Below are 19622 nucleotides of genomic sequence, written 5' to 3'. Positions count from 1 at the left end.
TCTATCACAATGGTTACTTTGTCCACATTATCTTAGAATGTAAACGGCTTTAAAGGTACATGGAAAAAGGAAATTGTACTGAATTTTATTAAGAAATGTAGGGTAGCAATGCTGCAGAACACAGATTTGGATAGAAATGAGCATGTGAATTTGACAAAGCAAGGACTTCAAGATGAATGTTCAGCTGAGTGCCAGGGAGAAAGGAAAAGGTGTGTAATTATACTGACTTCTAGAGTGGCTCCATCAATGATAGAAGAGGAAGAAAGACAATAATGTCAGATCTGTTGTAGTAAGGAGCTGTTGGCAAGGGAACAGGGTTACACTGGTATGCATTTGTGTTCCATCAAAAAAATGCAATTACGAAGCCTAAAAACATTGGGAGAAATAATTAGCTTTAAGTGGGGGATATTATTTGTAGGTGGGGACTGGAATATGATTTGCAATAATGAGGATGCATCAATGGGGATCTAAAAGGGAAAACTTGACAAAAGAGAATACATTTCTTAAGAAATTTATGAAAATAATTGATATGGAATATGTAAAATCAGAAATAGGAACTCAAATATAATTTAGAGATCATTCCCGAAGGTACAATAACTGAGCCACACTGGATAGAAATTCATTCACAGAAACTGAATATTCTCCTTTCCGAAGGAGGGATGGGCCTCCTTGAAATTGATTACATGTATAAATCTACAATCATGAGACTCCACACATATCTGCTGACCTCACAGGATCCAAATGTAGTGAAACATGAGGAAAATAAATTTAAGATGACATCTCTGCTTAATTTAGCAGAAGCATATAGACATCAAGCAGGAATGGAAATTATACCAGAAGTAGATAAAAATCAGGCAGCAACTGAATGTGCTAAAAAACAAAAGAAAGAATATAAGGTGAATGACCAGATGAGAAGGCAAGAAATGTGGAAAAAACATAAATACAGTTGCAAGCATAGAAAACATCTGAATGTACCTGGCTAGACATCTCCAGCAGCTGGAGAGACCACAGAGGTACCTAACCAAGAGGATTACTGGCCTCAAACAGTTGCCCTATGCAGCACGATTGAAAAAACTAAGACTGTTCTCTGTTGCATACCGCTTTCTCAGAGGCGATCTCTGTCTAACGTACAGAGCCATGTCCAACCCAGAATTGTTGAACATGCTCCATCTTAGCAAAACCAAATCTACTCGAGCTACACGCTCTAGGGATATAAACCTCAACATAACAATGAATAGAACATGCTGGAGGATAGATTCCCTTCGCAGAGACTTCTCTTACTATGGAACAGGGTCCCGATCTACATAAGACAGAGCCCCTCACTATCACTCTTCAAGAGGAACCTTGATGAGTGGATGGGTAACAATGTTCACACCGGGGATCACACCAACAGCACTACTAGATAGGGGCCAAGGGTACTAACTGCTAGTACAAGGGTCTAGGGAACTACTAAAGGGGCGGTGAATACCGCACAACGTGGCTGGGCTAATATATGCCTTTGAGCATATAGCCCAGTACCAACCTATGAACCTATGTTGATCAAGAGCAAACACAGGAATGGTTAAGGAGAGGTGAATTCACATCAAGAAATTAAAGGTTAATATTGGGAGCCCAAGATAGTGGGCTACGTACACGCTGGTTTACAAAGTCCATTGAACATGTGGGAGAAACAGACATATGTAGGTTTTGTAAAACTGAATTGGAAAGAGTCGCACACCTTGCTTCTGGTTGCGATGCACTAATGGCAGAGGGACTGTACACTGAAAGGCATAATAATGTGGAGAGACTGTTACACTGGAGATTGTGCAAATATTATGGTATCGAATTGGCTGAAAAAAACTGGAAACATGAGCCGCAAGGAATCATAGAAAATGATGAAGTTTATATCACATGGGATCACTCAATACCAACAGTTCAAAAGATAGACGCTAAAACAAATGGATATAGTGGTCCAAGAAAATAAGACAAAAGTAGCATTGATGATTGAAATCGCCACACCCAGTGACTACAGTGTCTTGCATTCAAAGAGACACAAAGTCATAAAATACCTGGATCTGCAGGCAGAAACGAAAGCCATGTGAAAGAAAGATAACCAGACAGTTCCAGTAGTAGTAGGAGCAACTGGTCTTATAAAAAGAATTTACAATCATATTTAGATATGTTACCAATTCATATAACACTGTACGAATTGCAGGATTCATTACTGGGCACACTGCGGGTGCTCCGAAGAGTACTTTTGGCTAACGTCAAAGAGTGAAACAATACTAATTTCATGAACTTTAATCGTACTTTGACTTAGGAATGGGGTCCATTCCTGTCATGGTATTAGAAACCCAAAAGACTTTGAGAAATTAAAAAAAAGATAGAAATTATATTTGACAGAAGCATATGCATTTAATTAAAAGCTTTGACAAACCGCCAATAACCATGTCACATCATTCAAAGATAAAAATTATGAAAAAATACAGGTAATAAAGTAAAAATGAGACATTGGTGCTTTCCTACTTACCTACTAAAAAGAGGAATTTTAAGGAATGGATAGTCAAAATTCTGCAAGACTTATTAGGGAAGAAAGAATTTCCTCAGACGAGAACTAGTGAGTGGAATAAAATGATAATGGAGTTTAAAATAAGGTAGAAATATAAGGAGAAGTTATGCGTAAGAAGTAACAGGAATTATTTAGAAGGACTGACAAATGCTGAAGTATTGCGGAATAAGGGGAATCCAACAAAAACAAGAGTAGGAGCAAATGCAGAGTGCTAAAGGGAAATTATGGGAGTATTTGGATAATATGCATAAATTAAAAAAGATTACTGTTAAGCAACAATTTTTCATTACTCCACAGAATAAAAACTTTTAGCACAGTGTCTTAGAGACAACAAAAAAGTGGAAAGAGTTATCGCCAAATTTAGGGAGCCTATAACAAAAAATAATCAGAATTCCAATAGAGGTCATAGAGATATTTAAATTTTGTGAAAATCTGTATAAAGCAGAGGAATGTAGAAACCAAGAAAAAACACAAATGGCAATACTTATGGAAGACTTAACTACGCCATGGTTAGAGGAAGATGAGGCTCAACAACTAATAGTTAACATAGGAGGGGATGAGATTAAAACAATGATGTATAATCAAACTACATGGAAGTCTCCAGAAACAGACGATACTTCTGTGGAACTCTGCAAGTTAGGAGGGAAGAAAGTGACGAAGATTTGGAAGATTTTATTTAACAATATTTTAAAAGAAAGGGAAGCACCAGCATCTTGGAAAAAAGCTGTGGTGGCTATATTACACAAAGAGGATAAAGACCTTCACGCCAGCTTCGCATAAACTCATTTTAATTTTAAACCATGATTATAAAGTGTTTATGTCAATACACTGGCTAACAGAATGGCAAAGGTGTTGCCAAAGCTGATAGATATGAATCAATATGGTTTTGTGGAGGGAAGGCAAACATTTGACAAAATTAATAGAACAATGATTATCCAGAGGGAAGTACAGTGTAAAAAAATACTGCTGATGCTGGTTGGTCTTGATGCAGAGAAAGCATCTGATAGAGTAAGCTGGGATTTTATGATTCAGGCAATGGAAGCAAATGCATTTTCTGATAGAATAATAGGGTTAATTAGGAGGATATATGAGGGATCACAGCCAAGAATTAAGATGGGAGGGTTCCTCATTGATAAGCTGTGTATGAATAGAGAAACTAGGCAGAATGTCCTCTTACCCCTTTATTATTTGCTTTATATTTCGAGCCATTAGCAAAGAAAATTAGTAGCTCAGAAATTCAGGGGTATAATTAGCATGTTAATCAAGAAAAGTTTGCTTGATATGCAGATGATATTATGTAGTATTTGATGAATCCAGAAAAGGACAGTTTGGTGTTGAACATTTTGAGACAGTTTCATGTCTTTTCAAGATATAAAATTAATGAAGATAAAACAAAAGCTATAGTTGTAAATTATGTACCCACACAAGAAATGGTCCAGCAATGCTCATATTTATGAGGGCACGATAACAAGGTATTTAGGTGCATGGATTTAAAAAGGATTCTGTTATAGCATGTAAGGATATGTGGGAAGATGCTAAACAAAGTATAATACAAAAACTGAGAAACTGAAAGCTCTTGATTATGGATATTTATAGTAATATATAAGCAGTGAATATGTTTTTAACCCCTTTAGTTTTATATACTGGTCACACATTTTTTTTTTATCAATCAGAGGAGAAGTTGTGGAAAATAACTGATAAAGAGTTGAACGAATTTATTTGGGAGAGGAACAGGATCAGAGTTCAGTGGGACAAGCTGATCATCCCTGTAGAACAAGATTTAAGATTACCTGACTTGTATGGATATTTTAGAGCTACACTGCTGAGGCTCATATACACAGCAAAAGCAGAAAGTTACAAATCAAACTGGAAACAGTTGAAGAAGCACTGGGGGGGTTCAAGAAATAATGACAGAATATGACTTTGGATGTAGATCCTTAAGGAGAACAACCACGACACCATGCAGAATATCATATTCATAAAGCTGCAGAAAGCATTTCAGGAACTAAGTCAATCCTGGAATAGAGAAAGCGACTTTCCCAATATGGATGACTATAAGTAGCAGTACACAAAATAACCAAGTGGGTCTGTAATTTACTGGAGAAAACAGGAAGAGGAAACAAAGTACTGGGAGCAAATAACTGGAAAGGGAAATGTAACAGAGTGAGATGAGGCCAAGAAGAACTGACTGCAGGTTAGAGACTGTCTTACCTATCAGGAACTGATATCAGCGTATTGGCAAAGATAAAGGATAAAAGAGTCCTAAGTGAAATACCTGCTCTGGTAGAGTTTTTAGACACATCTAGAACAGAAGCTGCTGTTAAAAATGGGAATAACTAGAAGGGCATACAAAGTACAGTTGTGTAAACTTACCATAAATGTAGATGTTCGAGTGTATTTACTGTTGCAGTCATTACATTTGGGGTAATCTGCTGGCAGGTTGCCCTCAGTCGACCTGAATAACAAAGTGTTGGGTCCTGCATCGGTTGCTTTCTCCTCTTCCATGATGTCAGGTCGTTAGGGGTATAAAACATGCAGCCGACGCCATTTTACTCAGTTTTTCTTGCCCCAGATGTCAGGTGCCCCCCAAATGGGGAGCAAAAAAAAATATATATATATATATATATATATATATATATATATATATATATATATAAACAGAAATATATATATAAATGCACTTTTAGCAACATAAACTTTACCTACATCTAAAAGCAAATACACCACAATGGCTTTAGTGTATAGTGAAGGAAAGAAAAGGTATAGAAAGGGGGATGGCGGGTGGGTAACCCGGACTGCAACAATGAATACACTCGAACATCTACATTTATGGTAAGTGTACACAACTGTACTATGTTCTTCGTTTTTCACTGTTGCAGTCATTACATTTGGGTAGAATCCCAAAACTATGGATGGGAGGATGGAACTAAACAGCATTAGGAGTGGCTATAAGGCCCTGCAGGACTGCAGTGGCAAAGCCTGCCCTGGATTTGGAGAAGAGAGGCAAATGATAATGCTTTGTGAAGGTATGAACAGAGCTCCAAGTAGCAGCTTCTAGAATGTCTTTGGTTGGAACCCCTCTGAGAAAAGCTGCTGAAGTAGAGGCAGCCCTGGTGGAATGTGATCTGATCCCCTTGGGCACAGGTTTACCATGGTGCAAGTAGCAGAAACGAATGCAGTGGCTTATCCACTTAGAAATAGTCTGCTTTGACATAGCCTTCCCCTCTGACCCTGCAAATTCTACCAGAAGTTGCTCAGACTTTCTTAGAGATTTGGTCCTGTTTAAGTAGAATCTTAGTTGTCTGTGTACGTCTGCTCCCCCTTGTTCTGTGGATTTGGGTAAAAAGTTGGCAGGTGAATGGTCTGGTTAAGAGCCACACTGGATACCACCTTAGGCATAAAAGAAGGATTGGTGCTGAGGGGCACCCTGTCCGGGAAAAATATAATAAAAGGCTCCACTGCCAAGAGAGCCTGTAGTTCTGAAACCCTTCTTGCTGAAGTGACTGCCAAGAGAAAAGCTGTTTTCCAAGATAGAAATGTTATATCCGCAGTAGCTTCTGGTTCAAAAGGAGGCAGGGAGAGTTTTTCCAGCACAAAATTGAGGTCCTATGCAGGAGTTGGTGATCTTCTGGGAGGCCTTAAATTTTTGGCCCCTCTAAGATACTATTTAAGCAGAGGATGAGAAAAGAGGGGAGGCTCTGTGTTGTAATGAGCCGAGATGGCAGAGGCAACGATTTTTATTGTAGAAAAAGATAGGCCCTTGTCAAGCATCTCAGTCAAATATTGTAAAATCTGAGGAATATTGCTGTGTCTGTTCCTTGTGCTTGGTTCCAAGCACAGAATCTCTTCCATTTATCAGCATAAGATTTTCTAGTACTAGGCCTTCTGGTTTGCAAAATGACATCCATCACAGATTTACTGAGAGGTGTTGTTTGAATAATTAATTGATCAGCCATGCTATAAGATTCAGAGTTTGGAGCTGAGTGTGCAGAATTTGATTGTTCTGCTGAGACAGTAGATGGGGTATTTGAGGCAATTACCATGGAGGAAGTTGAGACATATTCCTTAGAAGTGGGTACCAGTGCTGGCAAGGCCAGTCCGGGGCCAATAGGATCATTTTTGGTTTTTCCTGTCTGACTTTTAGTAAGACCTTGGAGAGTAGAGGCAGAGGGGGAAAGGCACAGACTGATAGGTTTTTCAAGCTGAAGGATAGGGCATCCACTTTCCATGCTTTTTTGTGATGGGTTCTTGTGCAGGATTTGTCCAACTGATAATTTTGGGGAGAGGCAAAAAGATCTATGTCTGGGCTCCCCCATTTCTGTGTTAACATGCTGAAGATTTGTGGATCCAGTTTCCATTCCTGCGGGTCCATAAGATTTCTACTTAGGTCGTCTGCCAGAGTATTTTGTTTTCCTGGCAGGAAGTGAGCTTGAAGATGTATTTGGTAAGTCAAGGCTGTGTTCCACAAGGCCATGGCTAGTCTGCAAAGGGGTAGGAATGTGTACCCCCTTGCTTATGTACCACGTAACTGGTGTTGTCCGTCTATATCAGTAGTTGTCCTGGATGAAGTAAGTCCTTGAAGGCTGTCAGAGCATTCTGAACAGCTAACATCTCTTTCTGGTTGATATGCAGATGCATTTGGTTTGGGCTCCATTTGCCCTGAATGCATTTCCCTGCCAGGTGGGTCCCGCAAGCATAGTCTGATGCATCTGTAGTTAGGGTTTGGGTGGCAGGGAGTAGAGTGAATAACAGTCCCTTGTTTTGGTGACATGTCTTTGTCCACCAAAGAAACTCCTGTTGTAGGCAGGGAATGAGAGGAATCATTGTTTCCAGACTGTGACAATGCTGACTCCATAAACGTTTTAGGTACCATTGAAGTTTCCTCATATGCAGTCTCGCATATGGAATTAGTAGAATGCAGGATGCCATGAACCCCAAAGCCTGCAGAATTTGTCTTGCAGATAACTGGGTTTTTGTTGCCATTTGTCTGAAGTATGTTGTCAGTTGCCTTTGTTTGTCTGACGTAAGGTAAGCCATCTGGGCAGTTGTATTCAAGCTTGCACCCAGGAATGTAATTATTTGAGAGGGTACCAGTTGGGATTTCTTTTTGTTTATGGTGTACCCTAGGCATGCTAGAAGCCTTTTTACAAATGCCAGATGTTGAAGAAGAGTGTCCTTGTCCTCTGCTTGAATGAGACCAGATAAGGATAACTTTGAATGCTTCTTTGTCTGCAGAATGCAATTACTGGTGCCAGGCACTTTGTAAAGACCCTGGGCGCAGTAGATACGCCAAAGAGCAGTGCAGAGAATTGGTGATGCAAAAAACCTGCTTTGAAGTGGAGGTACCTTCTGCATGATTCCCTTATTGGGATATGCAGATATGCCTCTTTTAAGTCTAGAGTTACTAATCAAGCATTCCTGCCTAGCATAGGCAGCAGCTGTTGTAAAGTCAGCAATTTGAATTTTGGAATGTCCAGGAACGTGTTCAAAATCGATAAGTCCAGTATTGGACGCCATGAATTGTCTTTTCTGGGTACCAGGAAAAGTCTTGAATAAAACCCTTGTCCTTTTTCCTTTTCTGGTACCGGTTGAATAGCCTCCATATCCATGAGGGACATGACTTGTTTCTGGGCCTCTGCCCACTGATTTTGTGGCAGATCCGGCCATCCGTTTGGAATTGGCAAATTATGGAAATGAAATCTGTACCCCTGGGATACTATGTTTAATACCCACTTGACCTGGGTAATTAACTGCCAATTTTGAGCATGAAGTGCTTGTTTTCCCCCCAAGGGGGCTGCCAAAAGGTAAGTGCTTGGTGATGGCAGAGGAAAGTCATTGAGACTGCTTACTGTAGGGTTGTGCTTTGTTTCCTCCAGTTTTGGAGGTGGAGGCACCCCATTGCTTTGACCTGTAAGAACCCTGTGATTGGTATCTGGAGCCTTTTGAGCACCTGGATTTGCCTTGAGTGGCTCTGTTGGACACAGGAAAGGACCAATTTTTAGTAGGCCAGTGTCTACTGAACCTGGATGGCTGCACTTGCAAGAAATATTTTGCAGTTTGCATAGATTTAGCTTTGTCTTCCATTTTCTTTAAAACCTCCTCTGCCTTATTACCAAACAGAGTATCATGCTGCAAAGGGGCATCCAACAATTTAGCTTTAACATGATCAGGCAGATTTTGCTCCTTGAGCCAGGCATGCCTTCTAATCACAGATCCAGTAACGGTGGCCCTACAAGAGGCCTCCAAGGAATCAAAACCTCATTGCAAAGTATGCTTTCCAACCTGTTCTGCTGAATGCAATAATTCCTGTAACTCTTTATTTCCACACAATCAGAAATCAACATAATTTTCTGTTTTAGTAAGCCCATAACATGCTGTTGATATTTAAGCATATGAAACTGGCAGTTTAAGGCCCTGATTGCCAAGCTTGCAGACGTATAAACCTTTTTCCCCATCTATCCAGCGCCCTGGAATCTCTATCAGAGGGGGTAGGATTTTTGGCTGTAGAGGCCTTTACACCCTTGGGACCCTGAGAAATAGTTTCAGGATCAGCAGCAAGATTTTTGAATAGAAATTTGTGGGAGTCAGGAACCCTGTAATATCTGTCTGGCTTACTAGGAGCCGGAGGCAGGGAATCAGGAGCCATTCTTGATTCCGAAAACACATCAACAATGTCTAATACAGGAGGCATTGCCAAAGGCCTAAGCTGAGGAAGAAAAAGGAAATCCCTAAGCCTCTTTTTTGATTCAGAGAAGTCCTGACTCTACCAGTGAAAATGTTCCCTTAAAGTATGCAAAGTCTCTCCAAAACAGTAATCCTCAGGAGGAGATGCCGATGGGATGGATTCCTCTGCATCAGAATCCTCATAGGGTGGAACAGGAAATTCCTGAGCAGAAGAGGAATCAGAAGAAATGGAAACCTGATCTGAAGATTCATAATCAGTGCCTTGCCTAGGCCTCTTAGCGGGGGGGGGGGGGGGTTGGGAACCCCTGATCAAGGTAATTAAATCCTCAGCCACTTTGATCATCTGTTTTTTAGGCATAGGGGCCTGAGCACATAGCTCATGTGTCATTTTTTTAGACATAGAAGAAGTTTTTGACCTTGTTTCTGAGGCTGGCGTCGGGTTAATATAAAAATGTTGAGGCCTGAAAACACCCTCAGAAGCTGGTGCCTGCTCAGCGGCTCTGGACCCATCCAAGGGATACCGGACTCTGAATGGGTCTCGGTAGAGGCCTGCGACTCAAAAGTAGCGGGTATCAGGGGCTACGAAAGCGCCTCACTGAGTACCGGCGACTGGCTTAGGAGAAGCTTCATCGGTTTTGGACCTCGATGGTCTGTCTCTTTTTCTTTGCGTTTTTGTGAACTCCGGTAGTTGGATTGCTAACCGACATTTCAGGATAATTAAATCTTGAACCAAAATATTCAGAAGCAAAAATATACCGACGCTTAATAGTGCGTTGGTTAAATCTAGCACAAAACCGACAGCAAGGCACACTGTGATCAGGGCCTAGGCAAGGAATACAGTACAAATGAAAATCCTTATGAGGTATTTGCTTCCCACAAGTAATGCAATTATTAACTTTTACTGACATCGGTAAGGAGCAAGAAAAAGTTTCCCCAACGGGATACTTGGCTTTAGTTTGAAGACTTCAGTTCTGAAACTCGAATGCGAAAATTTCAGGAGTCTGCCGACCGGCACTTGCGAACTGCTTTTGCTTGGGCACCGCGCGGCAAGAAAGACTGAATAAAATGGCATTGGCTGCATGTTTTATACCCCTGATGACCTGACGTCATGGAAGAGGAGACAGCAACCGATGCAGGACATAAGACTTTGTTATTCAGGCCAACTGAGGGCAACCTGCCAGCAGATAACCCCAAATGTAATGACTGCAACAGTGAAACACGAAGAACATCATACCGCATAACTATAAAAAATCAATCAGAGGTAGTTAGAAATCAATCAGAGGTAGTTAGAAAAGACTGGGAAGAGACAGTGGAAAAACTATTTAAAGGGAACACTGGGAGGACATATTTATGGCTCCCAAGTATAAAAAAAGCCCAGAAGGTCCAAGATTTTTTGAAGTGACTGAATACGTACTTTACACCCCAGACAGACTTCAAAGATTTTTCATGAGGCAGACAGCAAATGCTGGAGGTATGATGGGAAAGAAACAGATAAAAAGGAACATGTTTCTTGGCAGACTGTAAAAATTCCCTACTCTGTCAAAAATATTGTGGGAACAAGTGCTGTAAGTCAGGAAATGATTCTTTTGAGCTGGGATACTGGATCTGAAATGCCTAAACATAGTAAAGCCATATTAAATATAATTATGCTGGCTGCCAAAAAAAGCATTTACTAGAAAATGGAAATCAACATCTAAACTAACTGTATTTAAGTACTGAGAAATCTTTGAATGGGGAAGAAGCAAATTAAATGGATTACGGACCAGGAGAAGGTAGTAATTTAGCGATTTATGTAACACTGGACTGAAAAACAGCTGTTATAAAGAAAGAAATCAAGTACAATTTCTGTAAATGGACATAACTGTTAGTATGGTTTGTCATCTTTTTTGTTAATATATTTGTGATGTGTCTTAAGTGTTGATTTAATAAAGGTGCTTAAAAAATTATTAAGGAATATAAAATATACTGTATGACAACTACAAGAATCCAAAGACTTTCTGCAAATATATAGAGCTGAGTATATTTTTCTGTATTATTCTGTATTATAGAGCTAAATTGTTGCTTAGATATCTGTTGTCTTAGTGTTCTGCAAATATACAGAGATCAGTAAATATTTTTTGGGTTTTATAATTTGCACTCTGATTTCTCACATCTCTGTTGAACCCCCCCCCTCCCTGTTCTGGTAGTAGTTTAAATTTGGTGGCTTTTGCAGTGCCCGCCCCACTGTAGATTTGATCTAGGACACTCCCCCAGTCCCATCTCTTTATCGCATTCTACCTAATAAACCCTTTCTGCACATGCTTTTAGTCCTTTTTAATTTAATTACATTTTTTCAAACTGTGTGTGGACTAATATTGCTACATACTCAAGTGTGCCAGCTTGCACTGCATGTGAATTGTTTTTACTACTGTTTTTGCTACTTTTCTGAAAAAAAAAAAAAAATTGTAAGCCTGTTTCCTACCTTTCCTGTAATTAGTGTTCTAGATACAGATTTGCTGCATCCAGGTCTATTTGTAAGCTTCTGAGCCCCCAAGCCTTTCTGTGTTGGAGGGAAGCCTTCTAGCTTATCAGTAAGAGTGGTAAGCACTAGGCAACCTGTCTACCACATAAGGAGTGGTTCTGGCCCAGAATTTGTGGTTATTGGCCATTTGGGCAGCCTTCCATCTCTCTCAACTTTCTCATTTGCACTTGTTTCTGTCCTGTAACTCCTGGGCCCATCTCATTTGCTCACTCAAAAAAAAAAAAAAAATCTGCTTTTACTGTATTTGTGTTTCTTCCTACTTTATTTTGCTTTTGCGTCATCTTAAAAGTACTCAATTGTACTTATTACTGCTTGGTGTAACTCATTCTAAGCCTTTTAGTTTAAGCACTTGGGCTTCAGACCAGTTGTTTTACATTAAGAAGGTTTGTGGTCTGCACTGTGGTGGCAGGACAGGTAGCTTACATCCTTCTAAGTTGTGAACTGCTGATTGAGGGCTCAGTGTTTGTTATTCTAAAAGTGTATTAGTTCTGGTTTAAGCACTTGGGCTTCAGGCCAGTTATTTTACATTAAGAAGGTTCATGGTCTGCACTCTTGTGGTAGGAGAGGCTGGACTCTGCCCTTCTGAGCTGGGAATTTCAGGTTAAAGGCTTATAGTGCCTGCATATTTGAACTGTTTCTTACTGAAATTGGTACACCTTGTTTGCTGTAGCATAGACTAGATCCAGGCCTGCTGAATCTAGCTTTATTTGTATGCTGCTTGTTTGTTTGCTTGTTATTTCCCTGAAACGCTAATTCCACCTAAAATGCGGCTTTTCAGTGCTTCTGTGGATCCCTAGTGATATCTGCATTGCTTACTGTACTTATTTCCTTGTTTCACTTGAAAGAAAATTACTGTTTGTCGTTTTTGCATTTAAGTTACCTGAAACACATTGCATTTAAGTTACCTGGCACTTGCTCACTAAAGCAATTATATAAGTCAGCACTAAAATATTAAAAGCACTACACCCTCACAAACTCCCCTTGAGCACCTATTGGCCCTTTTTTTTCAATTATAAAGGAATTCCCAATACTATTCTAGCATGTCCAAAGGTCAGTTGTCAATCTCCTCTCCGGTCCAGCTGGTGAATCTGGGAATCTTGAGGCAATGTTACAACTGCCTCATGTACACAGACAACCCTCTCCTCCTCCCAACAAATTCCAACACATGTGAGAGATGCAACCATATAGCCATACTGGAGGCTAAGCTCTTTCAACTCAGTACTGGCGAAACCAGTCAGGAGGAGAAGGAAACCACACTCACTACAATTCCAGTCTCACATAGACCTACCACGACAGCAAACCAAACACATAAACACACAAAAACATACTCGGAGGCTCTAAATAAAAATCTGCCTAAGCAGCAGAGACCTATAAAGCAGACTCCCAAGCAACCGCTACCCCAAAACAAAACAAGTGCAACACATAGCTCACAAAGCCAGTGTGCCGAACAGTCACAGCCCTTAAGGCTAAACAACACACCTGATACACTTGTAATAGGTGACTCTATCGTCAGGCACACTGACGTCCTGCTCACCAGGCTGAACAAGGAGAAGGTCACGGTGAGCTGCCTGTCGGGCGCTAGGATCTGCCACATAAAACAAGCACTCAGGTCACTCCAAGGCAAGTACAAATATGACTCAGTCATTGTCCATGCTGGTGTGAATGACCTGAGACGTACCTCCCTGGACTACATGAAAAGAGACATAGAGGAGCTCTCTGAGCATGTAGCCCAGGCCGGTATGACCCTGACCTTGAGTAGCATCTTACCCTCACCAAGAATGATGCCACAATATGGAGACAAGATGATCAATTTCAACAATCGGCTTAACTATTAGTGTCATTCAAAGGGGATCCAATGCCTGTCAGCCTGGGGTGACATGCTCGACAAGCCACGATGCTTCGCTAGGGACGGCTTGCACCTGTCACCCCTGGGCTTTCTGATATTGGCAAAGGCTCCTGCTACCCCCATAGTGCCTTTTTAGGCAAGGCTCAAAAGACAAACCCACCTCCATAGGTATCACAAGGGATAAGAAACTAAGAGTAATGCTACTCAATGCCAGAAGTCTAAACCTCAAGATGCACGCACTCGAAACTCTCCTTAGCATGGAGAACATCGATATCTATGCAGTAACAGAAACCTGGTTCAAGGCTCCCGAGAGCACCCCAGCACTACCAGGTTATACCTCATACCATGCTTTTCAGCCCCAAAACTTGGACCGCACCACAAAAGGAGGGGAGTATCAATATTCGTCAAAGATACCCACACCTCCAGGTTGGTGGCACAGCACGAAGCATCAGAGACTATCCATGTGCAACTAACAGTGGGTAAAACTGCCTTCCAGTTTACAGCCTGCTACAGACCACCCTCCCAAACCCAGGAACCCCACTCGGCCTTCCTGAGAACACTGGAAAATATGAAGGTCTCTCCAAACACCATTATATTGGGCAACTTCAACTACCCAAACATAGACTGGGAGCATTACTCTAGCTCCAGCACCCTAGCCCAAAGGTTCCTAGAATTTATAAACTCAAATGCTATGGAACAACTTGTTAACACTCCCGCAAGAGGGGAAAACATACTGGACCTGATCATCACCAACATGGGGACTCTATGCTCCAGACCATAAGTGTATCCCCCACTGGTAAGATCAGACCATAAACTAATCTCACTGGATATTCACATCCCGACTCCACCCCCTGCCCTGAAAACCACAGTGAAAAACTTCTCTAAAGCAAATTTCACACTCCTCAAAACCGAGGTGGAATCCTTCAAAGCCCCCGGGCCTGTGGAAAATACGGCCCAGACCGCAGAATCATTTATAAACGCATTCTATGAACACCTTCAGGAATGCATGGATCATGCAATCCCAAATAAAACCAAGACCCAATCCTCCAAAGGCAGACATCCTGTCTGGTGGACCCCAGCCATAAACAAACTATACAATAGAAGGAGGAAGCTACTACATGATAGAGCAAAATCCCAAAAAGGGAAGGCATCTCTGATCAGTATTAGCAAAGAACTACGGGCACTCATAAAATCGTCTAAGGCCAGCTTCAAGAGAAAAATTGCACAGGACACTAAGGATAATCACAAGGCTTTCTTTAGTTATGTTAGGAAGCTGGGTGGGAATTCCCAGATATGCTCAGAATTAGTCCAAAATGACAAAAAATACACCAAACCCACAGACATTGCCAACATCCTAGCTGACAGGTTCAGCGCAACCCCCCCCACCAAAAGGGCAAATATTTATCCCAGCAGAGTGCTGCCCCCCTGACATCTCAGATGCTCAGGTAAGAGCTGCCCTGTCCAAAGCAAAAAACACAGCATCAATGGGACCAGACGGTGTCCCGGGCTGCGTCCTACATGAACTCCAAGAAGAGCTAAACCCAAACATAAAACTACTGTTCAATCTCAGCCTTAATACAGGATATGTACCCAAAGAGTGGCGTACAGCAACAGTGGTCTCTCTCCACAAAGGTGGTGCATCAACGGATCCTGGAAACTATTGCCCCATAAGCCTGACTAGCTTGGTCTGCAAAGCTATGGAAAGGATCATCATGGACCTCATAAATAAAGATATTGGGGACCTACAGACACTGGATCCTACCCAGTTCGGCTTTGTTAAGGGCAGATGCTGCCTCTTAAACCTAGTTGATTTCTTTGAAACAGTCACCAAGGCCATTGACGAGGGGAAGGTGGTCCACACAGCCTACCTGGACCTTGCAAAAGCCTTCGATACAATACCCCATTCGGGCATTATAGATAAGCTCACCAGCTTAAATATAAACCCCTATGTCACTAGATGGGTTGCAAACTGGCTCAAGGACAGAACCCACATGGTTAGAATTGCTGGAGCCATGTCACACTCCAAACCAGTTACAAGTGGCGTCCCACAAGGCTCAGTCCTGGGACCTCTCTTGTTCGGCATATATTTCTCGGAGGTACAGGCCAACACGGAAGGACTGTGGCTGACTAAGTTCGCAGATGACTGCAAACTGGGCGCCATAATCGACTCTCCAGCCGACACAAGCATCCTCCAAAAGGGCCTCATAGAAACAGACAACTGGTGCCAGAGCCATGGCCTCAAGCTAAACGCCAAAAAGTGTATAGTCATCCCCTTTGGCAAAAACAAAGTGCCCACAAATTATCACATAGGTGGTAATCCATTAAGTACAGAAGAAGTAATTAGGGACCTGGGGACCCAGGTTGATAGCAATCTCTCATTTGACAACCACGTGGCCAAAGTGTTAGAAAAACATTTTATATAGCCCACCTAATCATGAAGGGATAAACATCTAGATCAGGGGAGGTCATCGTGCCTCTTTACTCATCCCTCATCAGGCCCATAATTGAGTACAATGCCCCTTTCGGGATGTACCTTACCAGACACCTGCAGCAACTGGAAAGACCCCAAAAGTACCTCACCAAGTGGATCATAGGGCTCAAACAGATGCCATATGCTGCCCGGTTAAAGAAACTCCAGCTCTACTCAGTGGCATACCGCCTGCTCAGAGGCGATCTGTGCCTGACGTATAAAGCCATGTCAAACCCGAATTAATGGACATGCTGCACCTCAGAAAATCCAAATCCCATCGAGCTATGTGCTCGAGAGACTTGAACCTCAGCACTGAAATAAATAGGACATGCTGGAGGGACAGATTCATAACCCAGAGGCTCCCTTCACTCTGGAATAAAATCCCAGTCCAGGTTAGGCAGAGTCCCTCACTGACTCTCTTCAAGAGAAATCTTGATGAGTGGATGGGAGATCGTAGGTTTACCCCGGGTATCACTTCTGTGTCACTGTTAGACAGAGGCACAGTATACTAACCTCGAAAAAGGACATAGCAAAATTAATTTAAAATGGGTGGCGAAAGCCAAACACACTCTGGCTAGGCTTATATGGACATTACAAATCTTGGGAAGAGACAGACTAGAAAACCAATTCACAAAGGAACAATAGAAGGAAATGTATATAGGTCCCACATTATCAACAAAGTCCAGAACATTTAGGATTTTTGATTGGAAGTATTAGCATTGGTATTTTTATACCTTAAAAGACATAAAAGTATTTTTCCTCGGATAAACAGGACAGAGAGATTGGTAACTAAGATATGTTTTAGGAGTGTAATGAGCTGGCAGATTTTAAGACTTTCCCACAGAGTACTTCTGTCATAAATATTGGGGGATTAAATGGCTGTAACTACGAAAATTATTCTTTTGAGTTGGGGCACATCATCTGAATTGCCTAGACATAGTAAAGCCTTATTAAGTTTAATGCTATTAACTGCCAAAAAAACAATTACTAGAAAATGGAAATCATAATTTAAACCAACTATATTTGAAATATTGAATATTGTAAACAGATAAAATTACATAGAAATAAAAGGAATTTGTGGAAACAATACATGCATAACAATGTTCAGGAGGAGGATGAATGAGGTTTAAGGGAATGCAGGGACTGAGCAATTTATGTAATGCCATAGTGAATGACAGTTATAGAGAAAGAACACATATACGTAATATATAATGCATGAAAAAAGTTAACAATATTTTTTTCTTTACTATTAATGTGTGCGTGCCTATGCCTTAAGTGATAACTTAGTAAAGGTGTTAAAATTGTTGAAAGTGGTAAAGGACATTGATCACGGTCAACAGTTTAGAAATGGGCCTGTAATACAAGTCCAGCAAAAAGCATTGGCGCCTGCTGTAGGAAGTAGGCACCCCTAAAGAAACCAAGGCAACAACTTGCAGGATTTCATTTTTCAGATGCCCCAAACAGAGGAAGAGGTCACAAGACACTTGCTAAACTTCTATCAGTTAGTCAAGATCCAGTCTAGTTTACTCTGGTGTTTAAATAAAGCGTCAGACCTGACTACAAAAGGATCCTATGTAATTCCCTGTTAGCACCAGCTATTTGTTTTACTTGGTACCCTCTGCTTTCTGAGCTATACAGGTTATTCAGTGCCTGGGGCAGAATATGTCCTATGTTATAAAAAATGATCTTCACAGATACTCACTGTTCGTAAATGAATTACTGAAGGTGTAAATGCTTACTTAAAGCATTTATCTGCAGATCTGAATCACCCTGTAGAATGAACCTCCAGTGTGGAGCATGATTCTAGGGAGAAACAGACTCCAAGAATCTCCACTGCTACACTTGAAATGTCCCAAATAGGTATGGGACCACCTACGGTCATAAAGAAAACAAAAAAATGCTACATCTGTATATCATAGGCTTGGAGTGCACAACTCTCTGATATCAAGACTTCCTACTCAATGTCCACAACTGCGCCATCTGAGTCAAGCTTCTCTGATGTTGCTGATCGACTAGTACAGGCAGATTCTCACATCAAATTCTTTTGCAACAAATGATGTCTAATTTCCAGTGGATATAAACCTAGAAATTGATCCTGTAAGTACGATCTGTGCATTTTCAGCATCTAGGAAGAGAAATAAGGCAAGACTACAATAGGCTTTCTCAATGGATATCCACCCACACTGCTGGACCACAGTATTTCTGCACAGTTAGTGGTGTGTGTGTCTCCATAGAATATCAGTTCCCAAGCTTCCAATCCTTAATGCTCATTCCTAGGACAGTAGACTGAAAGCTCATGCATATTTTACTGCTCCTCAAACAGGCTAGCTTACTATGAGAGGTTGGAGAGAAAGGGCATTCAGAAATGGTTTCTATAGTGAAAAGACACGGTCATTTTGGTCGCATGGCTGTTGCAATGCAGCAATTTTCAAACTAAAGGTAAAATGGGCCAGTAGATGCTCAGCCCCCCCACCCCCACCCCCAACCCCCATTGGGAGAGCAAGTACCGGTCTGGTGACCTTGAGAACAAGTGGTAACTACACACAGAGTAAGCATCAACAGCTGGAAGCTGTATTACACAATAACATTTAATATAACAAAATATGAACAAATGCATGTTTATACGTATGTGATGATTATAAATCAGCCATTACCCACAGGATAAAATTTCACTACAAAATAAAGGCAAATTAATCGCTGTGAAAACACACTAAGCCATCACTGTCAATGTACCACTAACTGGTGAAATCAGGCCCAAATTGTTAAATATTTCGAAGGAAAATACCACCATTTCCATATGCATAGTCTTCAAAGCAAAACATGACATACATTTTATAAACTAGCAAAATGAGATCATTCAGAAATCCAATCTACTATGACACACACACACACACACACACACACACACACACACACACACACACACACACACACACACACACACACCATAAGCATATCTACAGGTAATATGGAGGGATATTATGACATGTTTGGCATATGGGAAAAATCTGGAAAGACGTGCAGACTCCATACAGAAGACATCCTAGACAACAGAACTTAAGAACCAAGTGAGGTTCATGAACTTTAAATATGCTCTGATTTAGGACTTGAATCCATCCCTGCCCAAACAATAACCACCCCTAAACATCTGGAGAAATAAAACCAAAGTCAGGCAGATGGAATGGGAAGAGTGTACAGCAGCTTAAACTCTCACTTAAACAACAGTGACATTTCTCAATACTTGCAGAAGTATATGTGTGTGCGTGTTTATAAATATACATACACATACACGTACACACACACAAATATATATATCTATATCTATCTATATCTATCTATATATATATATATATATATATATATATATATATATATATATATATATATATATATATATATATATATATATATATATATATAGAGGGTCTGTATCACATCGTTGAACTTGTATAAGTTCGAATGATGTAATATCGAACCCAAAAGTCCGAAACCGCACAATAACGAACACATAGAACAGAGATGTTTTTCACCCAAGGAAAAAAAAAATCGCTGT

The 19622-nt window shown here is 40.9% G+C and overlaps 1 protein-coding gene across 1 annotated transcript in view; it reads right to left on the bottom strand.

The window, feature by feature from the left end:
- Positions 1-19622, bottom strand: part of LOC122792978 (arf-GAP with GTPase, ANK repeat and PH domain-containing protein 1-like) — a 2685441-nt gene that overhangs the window by 2076072 nt on the left and 589747 nt on the right. The gene's annotated exons all lie outside the window — the stretch shown is intronic.

The sequence above is a fragment of the Protopterus annectens genome, chromosome 2.part0, assembly GCF_019279795.1.
Source record: "Protopterus annectens isolate FY-2018-M chromosome 2.part0, PAN1.0, whole genome shotgun sequence".
NCBI classification, from domain to species: domain Eukaryota; kingdom Metazoa; phylum Chordata; order Ceratodontiformes; family Protopteridae; genus Protopterus; species Protopterus annectens.
The sequence above is the reverse complement of the archived record's forward strand: the minus strand, read 5'-3'. Positions and strand labels throughout refer to the sequence as shown.